At 38.5% G+C, this 25,656-nt stretch overlaps 1 protein-coding gene across 9 annotated transcripts in view; it reads right to left on the minus strand.

Annotated features, from left to right (window-relative positions):
* Window positions 1-25,656, minus strand: part of strbp.L (spermatid perinuclear RNA binding protein L homeolog) — a 121,786-nt gene that overhangs the window by 79,690 nt on the left and 16,440 nt on the right. For 8 of the 9 annotated variants that reach the window (XM_041572059.1, XM_041572055.1, XM_041572060.1 and 5 more), the window contains 1 exon segment: window positions 10,523-10,601. The exons of the other annotated variant lie outside the window; for it this stretch is intronic. The gene's annotated coding sequence lies outside the window, so the exon portion shown is untranslated. 9 annotated transcript variants of the gene reach the window in all.

Raw genomic sequence — 25,656 nt, forward strand, 5'->3', positions numbered from 1 at the left:
TGTGCAATTCAGCAAGATACCTAAAATCCTATATTACAGAAAGGCTGCCCAGCTGAAAGGACTGAATAGTCAATTTGCAAAAGATATTGATTTGGCCTTTCAGTAAGTTTGTTCCCCATCATATTTTGTTTGGCTTTTATTTTTTGAAATGCATCAGTCTGGGACTTCACTTAGAAATATCCTCCAGGAACCATTGAAGACACTCATTTGTCTGTTTTGCTGGACATATTAAAACACTTTCTGGTCTTTACTAATCATGTTTACTGGATAAATGCGTTCATATGAATGTAACTCTATATACTAAACATAAGAGGGTTAATATTCTGGTAGAGGACTGCAGGATTGAACTTGGGTAAGCACTGTCTCGCAATTTGTAATACAACTTTAAAGAAAGAAAAAATCTATTAATTAGGATTTAAGGCTTGATCACTTAATACCAACCACCTCAACTGAAATATTCAAGACTTAATAATACTGCAGAGCTTTAAAAAACCTGGATTTCCATTACAGAGAAACATAATGATAAAATGGAGTTAGTGTATTACTTAAAGGGGGCCTGTCACCCTAAGAAATAATTCCAAATTATTTTTATCATGTAAGTTGAGCAAAATAAAACTTAAACTACATTTATACATATATACATTGCCCTTCACAATTATAGAGTGTGAGGAGGTTGGGGGAATGTGGGGAGAGCAGTGACATCTAGGAAGGGCTGAATGGAAAGTGAAAGTAATTGACTGCCCCACTTTTATGTCTCAGGCATAGAGGCGGGGCAGGTAATATTTGATTGACAGCTCAGATATTTAAACGCCTTTATAACAGGTATGGATGCTTTAATAAAAAAACTATTTGGGTTCCATGTTTAATTTGCAAACAGCTTTTCATATATATCTTTCTAGGTGTAGGTGACAGGTCCACTTTAAATGGGACCTGTCACCCTAAAACATAATTCCAAAAACTTTCCATGGTGTTCGTCAAAACAAATAAACTTTAATTACACTATATAAATTATTTTAATCTTGTTTCCTTTAGCCTTGGATTTCACAGCAAGTGGGCAGCGGCAATTTTGTAGACACTTACTAAGGCATGCTTTGTCTTTTCCGAAAATCTTGTTTATGTGCCAGAATGGAGGACCAGTTACACATGCAAAAGCAATAGTGATGTGCGGGTGGAGCTTAACTAGACCCACACTCCAACCCTAACCCACCCCCTCACAAACCCAGCCCACTCAGTCCCCTCTATTTATAGACCCGTGTCTATCCGCAGTGATGTCATGAAAGGGGCGGGGCAAGCGAGAGTTTATAAATTTAATTAAGGGAAGCCAGCAGTGGGAGGCCACGGGCGACCCAAAGATTTTCTGCAGTTGCTGGGCAAGGTTTCGGGCCCTGCCAGCCTATTTATCTATTCTGTTGTTATTTTAACACTGAACAGTTCCTTTAAAGGAATTGTTCAGTATAAAAATAAAAACTTTGCAAATAGATGTGCAAAATAAAAACATATTCAATATAGTTCGTTAGCCAAAAATGTAATCTGTAAAGGCTGGAGTGACTGGATGTCTAACATAAAAGCCAGAGCATTACTTCCTGCTTTGCAACTCTCTTGGTTTCCACTGATTGGTTACCAGGCAGTAACCAATCAGTGATTTGCGGGGGGGGGGGCACATGGGTCATAACTATTGCTTTTGAATTTGAGCTGAATGCTAAGGATCAATTTCAAACTCACTGAACATTTATGTCCCATGTGGCTGCCCTTAAAGTCACTGACTAACTCAGAGTTAGAGAGTTGTGTTCTGCTCTGTTATGTTAGATAACAGGTCACTCCAGATTTTATAAACTATATTAGAAACATTTTTTATTTTGCACAGCCTATCTATCCAGTTGTTATTTTAACACCGAACTGCTCCTTTAAAGGGGGCCCTTTCCACTAGACTGCTCCTTTAAAGGGGACCCATCACCCAAAAAAAATTATTCAGAATCCTATTTTATCACATTAGTCAAGCAAAATGAACTTTAATTACACTATATAATTTATTTGAATCTTGTTTCCTTCAGTCTGGGATTTCAAAATTATAGCAAGCAGGCAGCAGCCATTTTGTGCACACTATTATTAAGGCAAGCCTTGTATCATCTCAGAATCTTGTTTGTGCACCAGAATGGGGGACCCAATGTCCATCCCCATGCCCTGGCTACACATTTAAATGGTAAAGAGAAGGGGGGAATATGTGGAGAGCAGTAACATCTAGGAAGTGCTGAATGGAAAGTGAAAGTAATTGCTTGCCCCGCCTCTATGCCTAAGGTATCAGATATTTAAATGTTGCAGTGGACCATGAAGCGGTGCAAATGTCCCATACAGTTTATTTCATAGTCTAGTGCAGTGAAAGCAATGCCATGTTTCCTTTTTTTATGAAAACATTTTGTGGAAGGCCCTGTACAGCTTCAGCACAGAATGCCATCATGTACCAGGTTTGTACAAAATTGATTAGCTTCGTTGTAAATGAAATAACTTGACTGAAGAACAGAAGCTCATAAAAATGCTGTTTTAAGTTAATGATTAGAGCAAACAATACTTTAACTCAGGACATAACTGACAGACTTCCATTTAGGTCTTCGATGCCTGGACAATGCTGGATAAAAGCATGCTCTGTTAAATATTGCAAAACTCACCTTGTTTGGTACACAAGCTATGCTTTTAGTGTATTAAATATTAAGCTGTATACCCTTAGATCCTTTCGCTGGAGTATCTGGGTCTACCTGCTTGAGGATTAACAGCTGGTGTTAATAAAAAAGAAGGACACAAATCTCTAGAAAAACAAAATCTTCCTAAATGTAAGTCAAATAATGCTTTTTTATTTCATTATATGTGGTTATGCCCTTTTATTTCAGACTTATGGAGTAAAATTAGTAATTTTTTAAATGATAAATTGGACATTGATCTTAAATTGTCTCCTGAATTGGCATTACTTGACTCTCAGGCGACTCCTCCTGCTAGTTTTCTTCAAAAGCTGAAACATTGGAATAAATATATTAATATAATATATTCATATAATATTTAAAATATATTATATATATTAAAATATATTAATATAATATATTAACATAATATTCATGGCCCTTGCTGCTACCCGTAAATCAATTTGAAAATTCATCATCTTATCTTAGGTCTCTCTGCTTGGATGAAGCAAAACGTTTTAGATATGGTAACATGGATTTTAGGAAATATTTTTTTGAAACTTTGGTCTCCCTACTTTAACTTCTTGGAATCTGAGGATAAGGCTTTTATTGAAACGTTTATGTACAGTTCTGACAGAAATTCTCCTTTTCATACTCATGTTAGTTTTAATAACTAATGGGTTGTGTGTTAATCTTTTCCACTTAGACTATACTTATTTGTTTTATTGGATTCATGGAGAGGATGTTTTTTATTCTTACTTTATCTTTATTTCTATTTTGTATTAATATATTACTTTATTAAGTATTTGTGTTCAAAGACATCATTTGACAATACTAGGCCCCGTGCCATACTTATTAAAAAGTACAAATATTTTTTTTTTAGCATTTCACCTCTTCTATGCTAAGATATCAGCTGCAAATAAGCTTAGTCTTTTCTGTGCCCAAGCTAAAGTGGATGATCATAGTGGTCTAACCATCAGGATACAGTGGCTGTTTTCAATGGCCAACTGTAGAGTTGGTCCTCTTGGCTCCTGACCTATAAGTGTTGGAAATTAAAGCCCACATGCTTTACTGAAGAGATGTATATGGAGTGTGGTAAGTGGAGCCAATCAGGAAAGATTAATAGAAAAACAAGAGACATCACAAAGTCAACTGTGTAAAAAAGCCTGTAGATTTGCATCTTTATCCAAACTTTAAGTGAAGGGAGAACACTCCCTCTAATGCTCTAGAACAGGGGTCCCCAAATTTTTTTTATCCATGAGCCACATTCAAATGTAAGAAGAATTGGGGAGGAACACAAGCATGAAAAAGTCCCTTAGGATGCTAAATAAGGGCTGTGATTGGCTATATGGTAGCCCCTATGTGGACTGGCAGCCTACTTGAGGCTCGGGTTAGCACTATACTTCCAAGCCTGGAATTCAAAAATAAAACCTGCTTTGAGGACACTGAGAGCTCATGAGCTACTGGTTGGGGATCACTGCTCTAGAAGGCAAAAGAGTGACCAGCCTACTTTGAACATTCTCTAGACTTTTGGATGTTTATATATATATATATATATATATATATATATATATATATATATATTCGCTCATCCTTTATTGTAAATTTCAATTTGTTTTTCTCATATTTGAAACCTTAGAGTCCTGAGATAATTAGAGTCCTGCCAGGGTCTATTTTTTGGAACCTGTACCCGACCCTTACCCGCATTCTTACCAGCTTGGACCTACTACCCGACCCAACCTGCAAGTACCTTATCCGCAACCCGGACCCGCTGACCATCAAAAATCAGGAAGTGCTATCACTGTAAACCGGAAGTGACATCATCGGAAGTAGGCGTAATTAGAAAAAAAGGAGTAAAAATCGATATTGAGAAGACCCACAGCCCGACCCGTGACCCCGCAGAACCGCCGACCAGCGTCTATACTCGCACAAGGAACTTGTACCCGCAACCCGCAGGGTACCAAAGCTTTTTGCGGGTACCCAACCCGCTGCAGGACTCAACTCAATTGCCATATCCATAGGGGATTTTTTTAACCAATTTCTTCTGTGTTTGAACTAAAATGAACCATGGGAAAAGTTTAATGTTTCTCCCAAAAGCATTTACTAATTTTGATGGACAGCTGTGTGTTTGCAGCAAGTGCTCCTGTTGTGTAGCTGGAAATCAAAGCTCAAATTGTTTTACTGATATAAAAGTTCAGTTTGCTAGTACTGCAAGCATATATCATGGAGTGTGTGAGGTGGAGACAAGTAAAGTAAGAGTTCACAAATGTTCTTTTAGCTTGGGTTCTGCTTGCCTACCAGGTCTCGATGTGCTTCATATACTTGAAGTACTAGAGTGCTGTTCATTAGCATCAGTTTAGCAATGAATGCCAGTTCAGAGAGATGTTAATTTGTTGTAACTACCCACTTAACGTTTTAAAATAAAAAAAAAAATGCTGTCTGTGTGCACTGTTTATGCAAGACCATCTGATGATAAAATATAGAACACAAAGAAAGAAAAGGAATGAAATACATGCCCTACTTTAGCTGATCCTAGTGGATCCTACATGTTTATGGCAAGAACGCATAGAAGTGAATGATAATTTGGGATTCACCGGATCCACTATTTTGGCTGAACCCCTGAATCCATCGCTAAAGATGTGGCCGAATCCTAATTTGCATATACCAATTAAGCGTGGGAAGGGGTAAACATTTTTTACTTCCTTGTTTTGTGACAAAAATTCACATGATTTCCCTCCCCACCCCTAATTTGCATTTGCATATTAGGATTCGGTTCGGCCGGGCATCCTGGATTCGGTGCATCCCTAATGATAATACAGTATACCAAGTTACTAAAGATCTGCATATTTACTATTTTAAAATAGTGGTAATTTCAGCACAGTGGTGAGTATTAGTAAAAAAAATAAGGCAGTGACAGAGTGGTACCTCTTGGGTCAAACTCCTAATCTCCAAACGTTCATATACAAGCAACACAGAAAGGGGTAACAAGCAAAAATAAATTTAAAAAAAACAAAACATCAATATAACCTAATGTACTGTCAATTGGATGATCTTACATGGAAGGCAGAGAGCAAGGTATAATATCCAGCAGAAAATGCATTGCCAAATGATTTATAATCAAGGCTTAGATGTCTTGAAGTGTTGCAGTACTAGAGCCCCCAAACATTAAAGAGGACCTGTGACCCAAAGAAAAACCGCTTTAATGGGGTTATGAAATAAAAGTGATATGAGGGCAAGTGTCTCATTGACGCTGTTAGAATATTAGAAAATGTGCCATTTACACATCATGCCTATAAAATTCTCATTTTAACTGTATGCCTAGGTCACTGAAGGCCTCTGTAAACTTCATGTTACACAGAGTGACCTTGTCTTTAATAAATGTAACAACCAGTTCATACATTTGTCTTACAGACAGCTTACGGTAATTTTTGCCTTAGTAGAACATTGGTAATTAAAATTTAGGTAAAACTTTAAACTACTGTTCTCTACTCTGAGCACCATGCATTTAAAAATGTTCTTTAGCTATTGTCGAAGTCTTACAAATAATCTATATTCACTTCAGCTCTTCTTTTGTATGTCCCAACACATTTCACCAAACTTACAACCATTGTATACCAGCAAGTGATACACTATAATGCCAATGAACAAGTTCCCAAGATGACTTATGCTGACAGTGTATTTGAGCTGACCTCCGCTGTGTGTGAGTGCATGCACACAGATACATTTCAAAGTAACTGAAATGAGGCACAGAGCAGATCCACATCTCTCAGAATGCAAAAAAACGCTGGATGAGAGCAGCGGAGCCTACAGCTCCATGTCCCCGCAGCCTAAGAACTGGTGATGTGTGCGTGATTGTTGACCCGCATCTGACCCTAACCCGCCACTTTGCACCCGCATCTGACCCTAACCTGCCACTCTGCTTCCCTTTATATACCTGTGCCAGACCTGCCCCCATCTCGGACGTCACGGAGGGGCAGGCATGCATCTATCAATAGATGCTAGCGGAAGTGGGGCATACTTGGGTCATGGGATTGAGATTGAAGGCTGGAAGAACTTGGCCAGAACCCGCCCGTGGCCTGAATTTACTGTGTGAGTGTGTTGGTCCAAACCCGTATGACCCATAGGTATCAGGCTGGTCACTAATAAGAACTAAACCTGTGGTTTTCTCCAGTGTTTATCTGTTATGACATCAGGGGTCCTCAACCTTTTGAACCCATGAGCAACATTGAGAAGTTAAAGGAGTTGGGGAGCAACACATGCATGTGAAAAATGTTCTTGGGCTGTGATGTGTGAATGTTTGGTAGCCCCTATGTGGATTGTCAGCATACATTGGGGCTCTGTTTGGCAGTGCATCTGTTTTAAATGCAACCAAGACTTGCCTCCAAGCCTGGAATTCAAAAATAAGCACCTGCTCTGAGGACACTGGGAGCAACATCCAAGGGGTTGGAGAGCAACATGTTGCTCACAAGCTACTGGTTGGGGATCACCGTGTTATGTGATATTTATCCTTAGCTATTTAGCTCTTCTTCAACTTGAATGGCTTCCCCCCTTGGCTACACAGTAACTTAATAAAGAATAACTTTAAAATACAGTACTTTCATTTTTTGATGTAAGTGTTTAATGTAGCAGAGAATGCAGTGCCTAAAACACAGAGGTCATAGGCGAGCCTACCATTGGAATTCTAAAGCAAGCCTCTCACTAAGTATCTCTGACTTTCATTGTTAAATCAGCCATACGCATTCCAAACAGCAGTGTAGTAAATGTTAATGAGCCATTCAGCTAGTGGATAATTGATCCTGCCATAAAGCATAATAGCTTTCTGTAACCCAGAAAGTAAGTAGAGATAGCTGCTTTTTTTTTTTACCAGGAAGTGAATTCCTCCGTGGCAATAGGTTTTCCCTAATATTATTCGGACGAATCCCAAACTGAATCCGAACCCTAATTTGCACATGTAAATTAGGGAAAAGAGGGGGGAGGAGAACCGCGCACACAGAAAATGTTTTGACTTCCTTGTTTGTGTGATAAAGAGTCATGTGATTTTTTGGATTTATTTCGGTGAGGCACTTGGATTCTGCCAAATCTGAATCCTGCTGTAAAAGGTTGAACCTTGGCCAAATCCTGAACTGATCCTGGATTTGGTGCATCCCTTAAAAATGTTTAAATGTTAAATAAAGCCAAAGGATTGTTTTTGCACCAATATGGATTTATGCAACTTAATTAGGATCAAGTACTTTTTTTTTTATAAATTAGAATTATTTGCTTAAAATGGGCTGCATGGGATACGGCTAGGGTTGCAACCTGGCCGGTATTTTACCGGCCTAGCCGGTAAAACACCTGCCAAGGCCGGTATTACAATTTTACCGGCAATGTAGTTGCCGCTAATTTGTAATACCCTTAAGAAAAAGCCCTTGGCCCGCCCCAAATTCGCTCAGTACTTACCATTTTTTTCAGGTTTCTGTCCATTGTGTGTGTTGCTCTGCCCCCTTTTGAGTCACTGGGTGTGACTCCGCCCCTTTTACAGCAAGGCCCACCCATTTTTGTTCCCGCCCCTCATGGGCCAGTAAAATTTTTTAGAAAAGGTGCCAACCCTAGATATGGCCTTCCTATAATTCATAGCTTTCTAGATAACAGGTTTCAGACAAGAGATCCCATATCTTGTTTCCTGAAAAATATTAGGGATGCATTGAATCCAGGAATCGGCCGAGCGCCTGGCTGAACCTTACTATCATGTGTCTTTTTCGTCATACAAACAAGGAAGTAAAAAGTGTTGTGCGCATGGCTCTCTTTGGCCTTATCTGGTCCTAATTTGAATATACAAATTAGGGTTCAGATTCGGTTGGGTATTCAGCTGAATCCCAAAATAGTTCATTTGGTGCATCCTTGAAAAAAATATGGAGAAATGTTCTAAACCTTTCATCAAATTAACAGCAAATATAAATATTAACTCTCTTTTGTGTTTTGTCCTGAAATACTATATATTGATTTAATTTAGTATTAACAACCCAGATGGTAAATTCAATTATTAAAAACCTGTACATAATGAAAAAATATGAGTGGCAGTAAAAGCACTCATTGGTGCATAATGTTGTAAGTATGGCCCTGCCTTTAAGTGCACTTCATAATGGGAAAAGAACTTTACGTGGGCTATGTTACTGATGCCTGCAGACATCTTTAAGAATGCAGTAAACTTATATAACCAAATAACATGTTATATCACAGAGAAATGGAAGCCATATTGCCAAAAAAATGCATGTTACTGCCTACACATCAGCCAAAGAAGTATGGGAAGAGAGGTGATTTAAAGTATTCTAGTGTAGAAGAGATATATATTATATGTATATATATATATATATATATATATATATATATATATATATATATATATATATATATATATATATATATATATATATATATATATATATATATATGTATGTATGTATGTATGTATGTATGTATGTATGTATGTATGTATGTATGTATGTATGTATGTATGTATGTATGTATGTGTATATATATATATATATATATATATATATATATATATATATATATATATATATATATATATATATATATATATATATATATATATATAGATAGTTACATTTATTTTACTTCCTACATGACCAATGGAAACATTTGCAACACTAAGGGGCAAATTCATTAAGCAGCGAAAATGTTTCGGCAGGGTGCCGCTAAATCACTAAAATCCGAAGTTGCGCTCAGGAAGGCGAACAGTAGCGAAGTTTCACAGTGTTAATTCATCAAGCAAAGCGAAGTTACGCTAGCAATGCCTAATTTGCATACGGCGCTAATTTAAAGTACAATGGACGTATATGTAGCAGCAAATACATTTCACAAGGCTGGGAAAGCTTCATAAAATAAAATATTTTTGATATTTTGCCCATGTGCCCACTGTATAGTTTAGGTGCCATATGTTAGGAAATGTAGGGGGGAAGGAGGGTGCCCCAAAAAAATTTACAATCTTTTTCAGCCTATCACCCTTAAAAAAGGAAAAGACGCCAGCGTTTTTTGATACTTGGAAAATATTTCAACTTTTTTTGAAGCAATCCCTATCTACTCTATTGCACTTCGCCTGGTCTGAGGTGACGAAGGCAAGTCTGGCGCAATAGGTAACGTTCAGTAAAAAGCGCACGTTAGTGAATTAGCGTAGTTACGTCCCTTCGCCATAGCGCAACTTCGCCTGGCATAAGGGTGCGAAGTAGCACTACAGTAGGTCCACTTCCCTAGCAATTTACGGCAGCACCCGTTAGTAAATCGGCGAAGTTACAAAATGACGTCACGCTGGCGAATTTGCGCTAGCTAGCGTTAGGCGCTTCGCTCTTTAGTGAATTTGCCCCTAAATAAGGTCAAACCAAAGTAACACGCTGCTAATGCAAACTTTGCATCCAATACAAAGCCAAGAAAAGTAGCAACTACTAATTTCTAGATAGGGTTTCCAGTAGGGATGCACCGAATCCAGGATTCGGTTCGGGATTCGGGCAGGATTCTGCGTTTTTCAGTAGGTTTTGGATTCAGCCGAATCCTTCTGCCAGCCGAACCTAATAATAATTAGCATATGCAAATTAGGGGAGGGAAAATGCGTGACTTTTTGTCACAAAGCAAGAAGTAAAAAATATTCCACTTCCCACACCGAATTTGCATATGCAAATTAGGATTCCGATTCGGTTAGGAAATCGGCCGTATCTTTCGAGAAAGATTCAGGCCGGATACAAAATAGTGGATTCGGTGCATCCCTAGTTTCCAGTCTCAAGAGTTTTGTCCCCTTGCACTTTAACCTCGTACAATAACAATCCCATTATTAATGTCAACATAAAATCGGAACTTACTGTATCCAATGTCCTAGCTAAAGGAGTTATCTGATGGATCTGCTCTGAGTTAGAGGTACGTAGATTTGTCCATTGGCCACTAGAAACAAACAAACAAACAAAATTATAATAGAGGCTTTAATCTGCAGAAATGTTAATGTTTAAATTTTAAATTCATAAAGTTTAAAAAATTAGAGGGTAGGCCTTACACCCTGTTCCCCATCCCGTCTGCCCCGACTGTTCTTTCAAGTACAGTGTATTGCAGTTCACAAGCTGCTGTACTACCTACCTCCCAACTGTCTAGTTTTTAGAGGGACAGTCCCTCTTTTGACAGCTCAACCTGCAGTCCCTCGTTTGTACTGGAAAGTCCCGTTTTTCTGCACTGAACAGCCAGAAAAAGAAACAAAGTTTCTAATTTAATCGGCTTTTGGCAGAGAGCCCAGAACAGCCACAGCCACAGATAAGATACTTTTGTAACAATTTCGAGATAAGCAAATAAGTAATTGAAAAAAATATAAGATAACAGGTCCCTTGGGAAAAGTAAGACTCACAGCTTAAGGGTAGGGGCACACTGGGTGATTCGGGGGGCTCGTCTTTGCGGCGACCAATCTCCCCGAACGCCTTCCCTCTGTCTTGCACCGGCTATAATTAAAAGTCGCCTGTGGCATGGCACATGTATCGCTTCGTATTCCGAAGTCGCCCGAAGTTTCCTCGTGAGGCAACTTCGGAAAATGAAGCGCCGTGTGTGCTTTAGCTAAATCTCCCCTAATCGCCCAGTGTGCCCTACCCTAAAGGGCAATTCACCTTCATTAGCAAAACTGTAGTAACTGAAAAAAAAAAAACAAACATATTCAAACTTTCATAACCTGCCAAATTTTGCAAAATGAACATGGTAATTAGGGGGGTGGCCAAAAAAATGGGCGTGGTAAAAAAATCACCATGCTTCGCTCGCCAACTTTTTTATTTTCCAAAATGTTGGGAGTTATGTTACTAGAATTACCAGAAGCTTGCCATAATGTGGCCTGTTTTATGAAGCAAATTTTGACACAAACCATTGGTGAACCATGAGCATACAGATAAGTGCACATACAGGTTATGTGAATAACACTGGCAAATATAACAAGTATTATTTTATGGAAAGTGACACCAGCAAAAGTTGTAGATGCAATCATTCCGCTTCTTTCATTTTAAAATACAATTCTTGAAAAAAAAGGAAGGCAAGAAACAGGTATGGGACTATTATCCAGAATGCTCGGGACCTGGGGCTTTCTGGATAACGGGTCTTACCGTAATTTGGATCTTCACACATTAAGGGGCAGATTTATCAAGGGTCGAAGTGAATTCGAGGGAATTTTCGAAGTTAAAAAATTCAAAGTAATTTTTTGGATACTTCGACCATCGAATAGGATACTACGACTTTGAATTTGATTCGAAGTAAAATAGTTTGAATATTCGACCATTCGATAATAATACTTCGCCAAATTAAACCTGCCGAAGTGCTATGTTAGCCTATGGGGACCTTCTACAGCATTTTTATAAGTTTTTTGAAGTAGAAGAAAAATCGTTCGATCGATGTATGAAATACTTTGAATCGTTCGATTTTACTTTGACTGCAAAATGGTCAAATTCGGTGAAAAAAACTTTGAATTCGATATTCGAAGTCGAAGTAAAGCCATTCGATGTTCGAATTTCGAAGTATTTATCACTTCGAAATTCGACCCTTGATAAAGCTGCCCCCAAGTCTACTAGAAAATCATGTAAATTTAAACATTAAATCAACCCAATAAGCTGGTTTTGCTTCCGATAAGGATTAATTATATCTTAGTTGGGATCAAGTACAAGCTACTGTTTTATTATTACAGAGAAAAAGAAAATAATTTTTAAAAATTGGGATTATTTCATTATAATACACAAAAGCCATAAATATCCTGTAAATTATATCCTTATAAACGGTGAGTTCTGATGTCATCAGTTATAAACGGTGAGTTCGGATGTCATTTCTGTCACATGACTCACTGAAACTTGTGTATTATAATAAATAAAGTACCCCCAGTTGAAAAATATGAGGATATTAGAAGCCACCTCAGAGTTCCATGACCTGTATAAAAACATTCGGCCTTCGGCCTCGTGTTTTTATATGGTCATGAAACTCCTCGGTAACTTATAATATCCTTATATTTTACAAGAGGGGGAACTTTATTCACTATATAATACACAAAAGCCATAAATATCCTGTAAATTATATCCTTATAAACGGCGAGTTCTGATGTCATCAGTTATAAATGGTGAGTTCTGATGGGAGTCACATGACTCACTGAAATTTGTGTATTATAATAAATAAAGTACCCCCAGTTACAAAACATGAGGATATTAGAAGTTACCTCGGAGTTCCATGACCTGTATAAAAACACTCGGCCTTAGACCTCATTTTTTTATATGGTCATGAAACTCCTCGGTAACTTATAATATCCGTATAATTTACAAGAGGGGGTACTTTATTGACTATACAATGGACGGCCTTTCCGTAATTCAGCACTTTCTGGATAATGGGTTTCTGGATAACGGATCCCATACCTGTATATGCATTTTGGGTTTTTTTTCTAAAAGCTTTATTACTTTGCCATCTCAATGTCAACCACCTTCTCAATTTCATCTTGGTGGAAAACTTGAGAGACTGTGTAACCTCTCAAATGGAAAAAGCAATTAAAAAAACATAAGGATGTTTGGAAGAAATGCTTACAGGTAAAAGAACTGGCAATAACACAAATAAGTCAAATCCTTCAGCTACTGTAAAGGCATGGTTAGATCATTTTAGATGAAACGGTAACAGTTTCAACCCGACAGTGTAAAATCGAGCATCACTGACCCACATTAGAAAGCAAAACAAACAGAAGACACTTGTGCCAACTGTGTTATGGGCACATAATAAGGTAGTCAACTGTCTGAAGTTGTGTAAACACAAGTATTGTTAGCACTGCTCTGTCAGCACTATGCTCTGTTGTTTTCCTTTCTGGCATGGCTTCCATTCCAAAAATGGTTCTGCCTTTTAAAATGTCTAACAATAAGTATAATATATTAGGCCTGCTATAGATATAGAGGAAAGCAAGAAACACAAATGAGTCTGCGAGTACATAGCCTTGAAAAGTAAAATTGTAGGGTTTACCATTAAATGGCAGAAAAAAAGCCGTCAGTAAATGTACACCACTAAAACTTTATTGGGCAGGTGAAAGTAACATTGCTTGTACAGCAACATCAGGCCATGTGGAATACAAATAAGGTCACTGATGACCTGGTTGTGCCCTAAAGCTTCAAGTTTTACCTGGAGATTTGACGCCCGCGATTATTTATGGGTCGACATATCTCCCGAAAATGCATCTGAAATTCCTCGCCTTAAAAACTTCGCAATATGTTGGGTTTACTGCGGCCTATTTTCGGGAGATTTGCATAAATAATCGGGAGTGAAAAATCTCCCTGTCGACCACTGCCTTGAGGCTAGTGCCGTACAGGAGCTGAACTCGGCCTTTCACGGCGGAAAATCAGCCCTTAATGGGCATGTAAAGTCTAAAATAGAATAAGGCTAGAAATGTTGTATTTTGTATACTAAATATAAACATGAACTTACTACACCACAAGCCTAATCAAACAAATGATTTATGCTTTCAAAGTTGGCTATAGGGGTCACCATCTTGTAACTTTGTTAAAACATCTTTGCAAGACTATGACTGTGCACATGCTCAGTGTGGTCTGGGCTGCTTAGGGATCGTCATAAACAAAGCTGCTTAAGTTCTGCATAGTTGGGAAGTAAAGCGGGGGCTCCCCCTGCTGTTCATAAGTATGATTGTTTCCCTGCTCAGCACTTAGGGACCGTCTGACAATTCCTATCCACAGCAGTAAATGAAGGGAGAATTTCACTGCATACAGTCAGGTTTCTTATAAAAACGGTACACATTTTTTAATGAAAGTATATTGGAGATAGGTTTCTTTTTCATTAAAAAAAGTAAAAATGGGATTTTATTTTTTTGCCTTTACATGCCCTTTAAGCAGGCATTAGCCTCCTCTCCTCCTTGCCAGCTTAGGTGCTGGAACTAAGGGTAGGCAGAAGAGGCACCTGCCTAGGGAGCTGGGCAGGTACCTGTTCAGAAGTCTTTTGCCTACCCCTAGGGTGCCCTGTCAGCTTGGACAGGCCCTGGTACACAAGGCAAAAAAATGCTGAGACATGACAATTTCAGCCCCCGTGTGGTACTAGCCTCAGGAATTTGAAATTACATGCATGGCTTTTCCATACGGTTACAGATAAATATGCACAAAGTTTATTATTTTTAACTGGGGTTTAAAGCATAGAGAGGGTAGGTGCTAATTACTAGAAATGTTTATTGTGAAACCCAACAAGGGCAAACAGGTGTGTAGCTGGAATCGGATCATCAAACTATCCCACTGTAATTAAAAACACAGTGGGTGAGCTTCAGCCGAAAGGCCATTCCATGACAGTTAAAGGGATACTGTCATGGGAAAACATGTTTTTTTCCAAAACGCATCAGTTAATAGTGCTGCTCCAGCAGAATTCTGCACTGAAATCCATTTCTCAAAAAAGCAAACAGATTTTTTTATATTCAATTTTGAAATCTCACATGGGGCTAGACATAGTCAGTTTCCCGTCTGCCCCAATTCATGTGACTTGTGCTCTGATAAACTTCAATCACTCTTTACTGCTGTACAGCAAGTTGGAGTGATATCACCCCCTCCCTTTCCCCTTTAAGCAGCCAAACAAAAGATCAATGGGAAGGTAACCAGATAGCAGCTCCCTAACACAAGATAACAGCTGCCTGGTAGATCTAAGAACAAGACTCAATAGTAAAGCCAAGTCCCACCTGATTCAGATACATTAAGTAGGAGAAATAACAGCCTGCCAGAAAGTAGTTCTATCCTAAAGTGCAAGCACAAGTCACATGACTGGGGCAGCTGGGAAACTGACAAAATGTCTAGCCCCATGTCAGATTTCAAAATGGAATATAAAAAAAAATCTGTTTGCTCTTTTGAGAACTAGATTTTAGTGCAGAATTCTGATGGAGCAGCACTATTAACTGATGCGTTTTGATGAACAACACAATAAAAGTGTAGGCTCTCAGAGCAATAGTTCTGCAGGGGTCAGTGACCCCTATTTGAATGAGCCACAAAATGGTGGCAAATAATCTAAAAACAATAAAATATAATAAATGAAAAGGAGTTTAACATTTGCTAAAAAAAATAACAATTTATCATACAAGTTTGAAGGTTTTCTCCCAAAAATGATTTGCAATATGTCTGTGAAGGTTCCCATTCATCCAGGTTATGGTAAATTTATAGTAATAAGTCAAATCAACTGGACTTGCTGCATTTTTTTCTATTGACTTTTTACGAGTCATCCATTTGGCTTTCTCCATTAAGAATGATTTGTACAATGATCTGTACAGGAGAACCTTAAAGGAGAAGGAAAGGTCTATATAAATACACCAGTACACCCTTAAAGTAACACTGATCTGAGTCCTCTGTCAAAAGAAACAGCATTTCTTTCCTTCTATTGTGTACACATACTTCTGTATTAGACTTCCTGTTTTCAGCTTAAACCTACAGGGCTAGGGCTTGAGCATGCTCAGTTTTCTCCTCTCTCCCCCTGCCTGCTGTAATTGGAGCCCAGAGCTATGAGCCCAGGCAGGAAGTGATGTCACACCAAGCTAATATGGCAGCTGCTATCCTAAACAAAAAGAGAGAGCGTCTAGAGCAGTTTACTCCGAAATGGTAAAGCATTCTACAGAAGAAATACAGTGTTCTAGGTTGCACCATTGTGGCAAATCTATTGTCAATAAACTGTCTCTGTAGCTTTCCTTCTTCTTTAAAGACATATTGCAACTCATTTTGGTAAGAAACGTGTACAGGCATAACAACAACTCATAGCTCAAATCATTCTAATACAATCACCATCAAACTTCCAAAAGGTAGAGTCCTATATCAGGTCAGGTACCCGCAGGTAGCCACTAAAAACCCGCAATATGATTGGGACTCGGACAAATTATTCTTCTTTTGCCCACGAGTACCCAATCCTATGAAGTGGGGGGCTATAGGTGGCCAATCCAGGGAAAACAGTGGAAATCAAAGAGTCCTGATGGTAATAACCAACCAGTGTGACGTCACTACCGGTCAATGTGACGTCACTTCCATTTGGCACGGTAGACACTGCGGGGAGTGGGTTGGATGAAAACCAATGGCGTCGCAGAGGCGGGTAAGTTGGTCCAGGTCAGGCCCGGGGAAAGGGGTAGGGGTTTAAAAAAAAAAAAAAGAAACAGACCCGTGCAGGTCTCTACCATGAGGTCTCTGAGCTCATGCTGGTTATGCTACAGCAGGGATCCCCAACCTTTTGAAACCGTGAGCAACATTCAGAAGTAAAAGGAGTGGGGGAGCAACACAAGCATAAAAATTTTCTTGGAGTGCCAAATAAAGGCTGTGTTGTCCATTTGGTAGCCCCTATGTGGATTGCCAACCTACTTTGAGGCTCTGTTTGGCAATACATCTGGTTTTTACACAACCAAAACTTGTCTCCAAGCCTGGAATTCAAAAATAAACACCTGCTTTGAGGCCACTGGGAGCAACATCCAAGGGGGTGGAGAGCAACATGTTGCTCTCGAGCTACTGGTTGGGGATCACTGTGCTACAGATAACATATTATGAGGATTGGAGTAAGTTTCCAGGGTATTTAACTCTAAAATGATTTTTGAACACGTCATTCTGAATTGAGACAGCCAGTCACATGGCTAACATAACAAAAAATACAGCAAGTCCAGTTGTTTTGACTTATAACTATAGATATTTTAAGGGTTTAGTTCTCCTTTAAAGTAAAAAAAAAAATGAAAGAACACGGTCACGGAAAGAAGCCATTATTTTGTGCAATACAAATTGCCTGGCAATATGTCTACATTGATAGAACTTAACTTAATTAGTACTTGACATAATCAGTACTAATATTTGTACTTCACCCTGCCAATTACTGTGATACATTCTTAAATAATAAAGGAGTTTAACTGAGGATCAAAGTGAAACAACCTATTGTTTCAGGCAAGTTATATTACGTTCCATGCCAAAACATACTGATGCTGTTCACAGAATCTTAATAGTATCATAGTAGATGGGGTTGAAATAAAAAAGACACATGGCCATCATGTTTAACCCATTTGCCTCAGTGAAACTTGCCTAACTACTAGTTGATTCAGAGGAAGGAGAACTAAAAACTGCTAAATAAAAATATTCCACATACAATAAGTAAATATCACACATTTCTTTTTGCCAGCTGAGTTTTACAGAAAGCCTAGTAAAGACTGGTCACAAAAGAAGAGAGTAACGTGAAAGTGCTTAAAGGGCAAGTCCAGGTCCAAATTTCCCTCAAGGGCGCCCGAGGAATCATGGTCCTAGTGCACCCCATTCCCCAACCTAGCCACAAATCTGGGCCTGGGCAAGTCAACCCCAAAATAATGCCTAATAAAAGGAAGCATAATTCTAAGCAATATACGTTTATTAAAATATTCAGTGCTAAAATATTCATTAACTTTTAGTATGTTATGGAATTATGGCTAATTCTAAGCAACTTTCCAACTGGCCGTCATTTCTAGTTTTTGAATTATTTGCGGTCTTCCTCTGATTGTTTCCAACTTTCAAACAGGGGTCACTGACCCCATCTAAAAACAAATGCTACAAACGGCTACAAATTTATAGCTACTACAGGTATGGGATCCGTTATCCGGAAAGGCCGTCTCCCATAGACTCCATTATAATCAAATAATCCAAAACTTTAAAAATTATTTCCTTTTTCTCTGTAGTAAGAAAATAGTTGCTTGTACTTGATCCAAACTAAGATATAATTAATCCTTATTGGAAGTAAAACCAGCCCATTGGGTTTATTTAATGTTTACATGACTTTCTAGTAGTCTTAAAGTGTTAAAATCCAAATTACGGAAAGACCCTTTATCCAGAAACCCCCAGGTCCCGATGATTCCAGATAATAGGTCCAATACCTGTACTACTTTTTATTACTCATCTTTCTATTTAGACCTCTCCTGGTCATTTTCCTGTCTCTTATTCAAATCAATGCACGGTTGCTATGTTAATCTGTACCCTAGCAACCTAATCTGTACCCTAGCAACCTAATCTGTACCCTAGCAACCTAATCTGTACCCTAGCAACCTAATCTGTGCCCTAGCAACCTAATCTGTGCCCTAGCAACCTAATCTGTACCCTAGCAACCTAATCTGTACCCTAGCAACCTAATCTGTACCCTAGCAACCTAATCTGTACCCTAGTAACCTAATCTGTACCCTAGCAACCTAATCTGTACCCTAGCAACCAGATTACTGAGATTGCAAACTGTAGAGCTGCTGAATAAAAATCTAATTAACTCAAAAACCACAAATAATAAAACAAGAAAACCAACAGCAAATTGTCTCAGAATATCACTCAGTCTACATCATACTAAAAGTTAATTCAAAGGTGAACAACCCCTTTAAAGTAATTTGTAAAAACAATTGCTATTGAAAGCAGCATTTTCTTAACTCCTGCTTGTTACTTTTTAAACACTGTTGCAAAAGTCTTAGTTCCCCCAGCAAAGACAGCTGCCTTGTCTTACATGGATTGTATCAACAGTCTGAGCCATAGCAATACATATATAAATAACGTAAAAAAACATAAAACTTGTAATTAATGTATATTGCAAATTTGTTTAGAATTAGGCTCTCTTTGATAAGGCAGAAAAGTATTTTTGGGGTGCATTATTCCCTTTAAGATTAACCTGTCTGTCAGGGATAATCCAAACGACTGGTTCTTGCAGACACATCAAAAATGCCTTCATGCTAGGGTTGCACCTGTCTGGGTTTGACCAGGACAACCAAGTTTTTTCGAACGTCTGTCCAGGTCAAAACTGCCTGCCCGGTTTTCCAAATTAGGAAAATCAGACAGGATTGCCTATGATTGACACGACATTCGGCCAATAACCACGTCATAGCCCTGCCCCTGACATCCCGACCTGCCCCTGTAGTGTCCTGACTCCACCCTATTACATCACAGCCCCGCCCACTGCCCGGAATAAGACGGGCTAAAAGGTGGCAACACTACTTCATACCCAATAAGCAGTTTATAGCCTCAAATAACAGGTAGGATGGTGGTTGGTTTCTACCAGCTACACCAGACTTTATCAATAAAGGCAAGGCAATAAGCTTTCATTTTGATTTGCATAATATTTTTATAATGTTTGTTCAGGTGGCACCCCACACATAGTTATTTTAATTACATTTAAATTCCAAACAAGCAGAACCATATACAGTAATCAAGTCACCAAATATGTAATTAGTTATTAAAGTGTGGTTTCACAGCTGGCCCATTATAAATCAAGAAAAAAAACAGAGAAACCCTAAAACATTCAGAAGCTTATTCAGTAGAGATGTGCAGTCAAATCAAACACAAACAAAGTCAATGTATCCATAGCATAAAAGTGTGAAATAATATATAACATTGATATGTTAAAGTGATGTTTGAAATTTCTCAGAGCTGCCTTCACATAAAAACAGGCCCATAAATTACTTTTTCCCCCGAAGTGAAAATGATATACAATAAAGTATACAGCACATATTTACAGTATACTGACATATATCAAGAAATATAAACATAAATAAATATATGGGCATAGGCCCATGTGTATAATACGATCAGATCAGCCCAATTTGGCCCTGCACTAAGAAATACCCCATGGCGGTTTTCTGCTAACAGAAGCACCAATCCAGAGGATCAGGTAGGAGATATACCTTCTGTAGTTCTCCTTTAAAGAAAACTGAACTCCTACCTGGCACCATCCAACAAGCAAAATACCAACTGTACAGCTTTTAAAGGAGAATATAATTGTTTATACAGTGAATAAAGTACCCCCTCTTGTAAAATATAAGGATATAAGAAGTTACCGAGGAGTTTCATGACCATATAAAAACACGAGGCCGAAGGCTGAGTGTCTTTATACAGTCTATGATTTACAGGATATTTATGGATTTTGTGTATTATATCTATATATATTTTATGTCGGAAAAAAGATAAAACTTACTGCACATTAAAATTAACTTTTACAAAAAAAAAAAATAGGATAGGATGATACAATGTTATTTCCTTTGACAGATACTATATAAGAGGGATGTTCCTATTATTCATACCGAGGAGCTGGAGTTGCCACATTGCTTACAATGGCAGGTGATTAGTTAAAAAAAAATGTATTTTGCAAATTGAGCTGCCACCACAGTGTTATTAAATTTTGCAGGCTACATTTGTCAAGGAAAGTTCAAGTAACATCCACCATATTATTGATAAACACTGGAAGGTTTTTTTTTATATATATTCCACCTACCCTAACCTTTGGACATCAACATCATTAGGATGAAAATTAATTATTAATGTAATATTCAGAAATACAACTTAACCATGGCTACTATAACAATTACTGTGTGAAAGATTGTAAGCCTTAGGTTACAAGATAAGGCAATACGATACAAAAAACTATTTGTTTAGTGACATTTAGTAGTCTATACTTTGCTAGGGATGCTTACATTGCATTTCAAGAAATGCTGCAATCATCATTTATTATGATTTAGCCAGCAGTTTATGCAGCACTTTACAATATTATACATTATACTACTGTACATACTGCTAATAGTCTACTCGGACACAAAACATTCCACCATATCAAAAATCTGCCAGTCCCAGACACAGATCAATTTCCTATTATTAACATTAAAAGCAACTCCAAATAAACATCCATACAAATAAACATCCATACAATGCAAAGTAGCCACTTTGTTCTGCTTACTTTAGAAAGGGATAGTTTCCAGCCTAAACATGTAGAAAAACAAAACAAAAAAATTGTTTATAATAAGGCCATACCATATATGTGCTCTGAAAACATAGACAACCAAAATCTTACCAACTTTAGACAAACCCTACTAAAGAGATTAATGGGAACTTTAAATCAGAGAGGAACATTCAAGGTAGAGTCTTGCACGGGTGCATTTTTTGGGACCCGTACCCGCATTCTTACCCCTTGGACCTGCTACCCAACTCGACCCGCAAGTGACTTATCCGCAACCCAGACCAGCTCAGTAATCAGGAAGTGCTGTCATTGTAACCCAGAATTGACATCAACGGAAGTAGGCGTGATCAGAAAAAAGGAGGAAAAATCGCTATTGAGAAGACCCGTGGCCTGACCCGCAAACCAGCACCCAGAACTTCTACCTGCAAACCGCAGGGTTTTGCGGGTAACCCGCAGATACCCGACCCGCTGCAGGACTCTAATTCAAGATATAATCACTGAGGGGAGAGGGTTTCCAAAATATTAGGTACCACCCCAGTGAATATAATTGCTTTCAGCTCTTGTTTTCTGAAAACTGCACCAGCCTGGGATACAAGCTGCCATATCCTTCTTCCTGGATTCATTCTACAGTAGAATGAAAAGCCAAACTTAGATGCAACAAATCACTCTACTATACACATGCACACCCTGCTCAGGCCCCAACTAAGACTTTAGACATGAAAGAAGATTGCAACAAGGTGCTCCTACAGCAATGCCTGCAGCTTTGGGTCTCAGAAAAATCAGTTATAATCACTGGGAGGTGGGGCAAACATTTGCTACCCCCAGTAATTATACCTTTCCTTCTCCTTTAAATAGGTATAAAATGTATTCGTGCAATTATGTTGTGTTTGCTTCAGGCTATATGTATCTCAGGGGCTTTGTTCCCAAGAGAACCATGCTGTAGCCACCAAAACAGCCCAACTGCCTACTACCTACTAAATATTCATTCAGTCCATATGGTATCCCTAATTACCCAGTTCAGGACAAACACAAGATCCTTATCTTTTTCTTCTAGTCTTCTGTTATCTACCTTGCATTTTGCATCTATGTTTGCATGTATATGGATACAGAGATATATTATAACATACAGGGGTCATATTATAAACTAACAGTCAAGGGTTACAAGGTGAAACATTACTAAAAAGAACTAAAGCCCCCCCTCTGTACATTTTTACCAACAGTCTGCTCGCACAGGCTGCCCTCCCCAAAAGAGCCCGTAGAGGTCTGGACATGTATAGTCAGCTTTAGGCCTATACCTTAGCCATCTAGGCTGTAAGACTTAACCAAATTTGAACCCATAATATCATAAGATGGCTGAATGGGGCATTTTTTTTTTTTTTTTACAATTAATCCACTTTTACTTAAATTAGAATGTATAAGTTAAAGTTCAGATTTGATGCATCCCTACTTTTTACTAATATTATAATTCTATGGTTCTACATAACAGTAGAGTGAAAATGCCAATAAATAAGAAATTAAACACCGTAAAGGAAAAGAAAGCTACCAAGGCAGTTTATTGCCCATAGATTAGCCACAACAGTGCAAGCTGGAACGCCACTTTTATTCTTTAAAATGCTTACCTGAGTAAACAGCTCTAGACACTGTGCTTGTTTAAGATATCAGCTGTCATATTAGCTTGCTAGGACATCATTTCCTGCCTGAGTCTCTCCCTGCTCACTCAGATTACAGCAGGGAGAGGAGCAAACTGAGCATGCTGAAGCCCAAGCCCTGAATGTTTCAGCTGAAAACAGGAAGTCTGATACAGAAGCCCATGTGAAGACAATAGAAGAAAAGAAATGTGGTGTTTCTTTTGGCAGAGGACTCGGAGCAGCATTACTTTGAGGGTTTACTAGTGTATTTATAAAGACATTTCTGATAAAGCTTACTTTGTATTAACTTTTCTTACTCCTTTAAACTCAAAACTGAAACTGAAAGATTTGTAATATAATTTGTAAAAAAAAGAAAGAAAAAAAAGAAAATACTGCTGCCTGATAAATATGTGATAACATCACATAGTAATCTCTGTAAAGATCTGTGGCATATGTTAATGCTATATAAACAAAGCAATTTATTTTCCTTAGTATTTCTAAAATAGAAGTTACAGGACCCACTATGTAGTCGTACAGATGGCTTAGCTCAAACAAGTAGCCAATCCAATGTATTACGAAACACGAAAACTCGAGTTAATCAAGTTTTCTGCGTGAAAAATCTCGCTCAAATTATTTGAGTTTGTGGGCAAAACCCTACCAAAAAAAAAACCCAAACATCATGCAGGCTATTAAAGGGGTAGTTCACCTTCAAACAACTAGTTGTTTTCAGATAGATCACCAGAAATAATTACTTTTTCCAATGACTTTCTATTTTCTATGTGTCACCGTTTTTCTAATAAAGGGTAAAGTGTCTTTTTTCACCTTCTGAAGAAGCCCTGGGAGGGAGGGGGTCGCCGACCCTGTTAACTGTTCTAAACGGATACATTTAGTTGATACATTTCTTAGCTTTGTCCCTGCTGAGCAGAATCTCTGAGTTTCATTACAGGCAGCTGTTAGAATTGATACAATAGTTGCTAATACTCCAGAGATGCTGCTGAGAAATGTATCAACTAAATGTTGCAAAATTGTAACAGTTTAGATTCTGCACCTGCATTACTGAGCTTACAGACTCAAACATTCAACTTTAAACTTAGATTTTGGAAAAACAGTAAAAAATAAAAGATGGAAAGTAATGGAAAAAAAGTCTTTATTTCTGGGGAACAATCTAAAAACAACTAAATTAAAAAAAAGTGTTTGGAAGGTGAACAACCCCTTTACCATCTGCAAATGGTTCCATTCTTTCTTACATCCTCCCATTTGCTAATGTCAGCAAAATATTAGCCTGCGTTAAAAAGTTGTATAATTTCAGAGGAAGGATGGATAAATCTTCTTTTCCCCCTTTCCCTCTAAAAAGAACAGATAAGGCCCAATCCAGAATATAGAGAACAGCTGCAGTCTGTTATTGTAGCCAGGATGCAATTTTTCCCCAAGGGTAAGGTCACACCTAGAGATTCTGGGAGATTTAGTCACCCAGCGAATAATCGCCTCTTCTTTGGGCAACTAATCTCCCCGAACGGCTTCCCCCTGTCTTCCTGCCTGCGGTGCTTCGTTTTCCGAAGTCGTCTGAAGTTTCCTCATCAAGCAACTTCAGGCGACTTCGGAAAATGAAGTGCCGCGAATGCCATGCCAAAGGTGTTTTTGCATTATAGCAGGGAAGACAGGGGGAAGCCGTTAGGGGAGATTAGTCGTCCCAAAGCAGTCGCCGGGCGACTAAATCTCCCCGAATCTCCAGGTGTGACCTTACCCTGCTAATCGGAGACGGTTTAAGAATTAATTAAATAAGTTTCACTTGAACAAAGGGTAGAACTTGATGGACATGGATGTGAGTTTTTTCTTTCAACCTCATCCACTATATAAATTTGTCTTGAAAAGTTCAAGTAACAAACTGATAGAATTGCACTTCAATTCCTTTTGTGCACAAATCCCCCAGCCTAGTGTTACTGCAGTCATACTTCACATATATCATATTTCAACTGCAAAAATGAAGAGCTGCTTCGTATTGGGCTGGAGATGGAATAATTCTTCTGCAGGATGGAGTACAAATTTCTGTACCACAGCCTGACGGTACACTTGGAGGGGTATTTCCTTCTATTTTTCTGATTTGGCTTTTTAGCAGCTTTGGGATATAATAACTTCAAGCTTTCTTTTTCCCTGAGAAACTCGACTAGAAAAAAAAATAGAAGAGGCTTCATAAACAGCACCCTTGGAGTTGCCTGTGATAAACCTCCTCTAGCTCGGATGACCTCTCTTCTGCAAAAGCTTTCCCATCAGCAATAATGTAAATCAGCAGTGTGAAAACGTACGAGTCACTTTAGCTTTCTGAAGTGGCCCGAAGATTCCTCACAAGGCAACTTCGGAAAACCAAAGCGATGCGTATGATTAGTCTTTTGTGCTGGAGGAGATTTATCTTGGGTGACTAATCTCCTACTGTGTCCTACCTAGGGTCGCCACCTCGTTGCTACTTTACAGGCCTGGCCGTTAAAAATTATGCTCGATGCCAATGTTATTAAAAACGGCAAGAATATAGGAGGGCCGGTATATTTTTCCAGAAAAGGTGGCAACCCTAGTCATACGCTAAGGAAGGATTGTCCATCCCACACAACAGCCACTCCATAGAAAGGACCGCAAAACATTATTGGAGTGTAGGCTGTGGCACAGAAAGC

Source organism: Xenopus laevis, chromosome 8L (genome assembly GCF_017654675.1).
Source record: "Xenopus laevis strain J_2021 chromosome 8L, Xenopus_laevis_v10.1, whole genome shotgun sequence".
NCBI classification, from domain to species: domain Eukaryota; kingdom Metazoa; phylum Chordata; class Amphibia; order Anura; family Pipidae; genus Xenopus; species Xenopus laevis.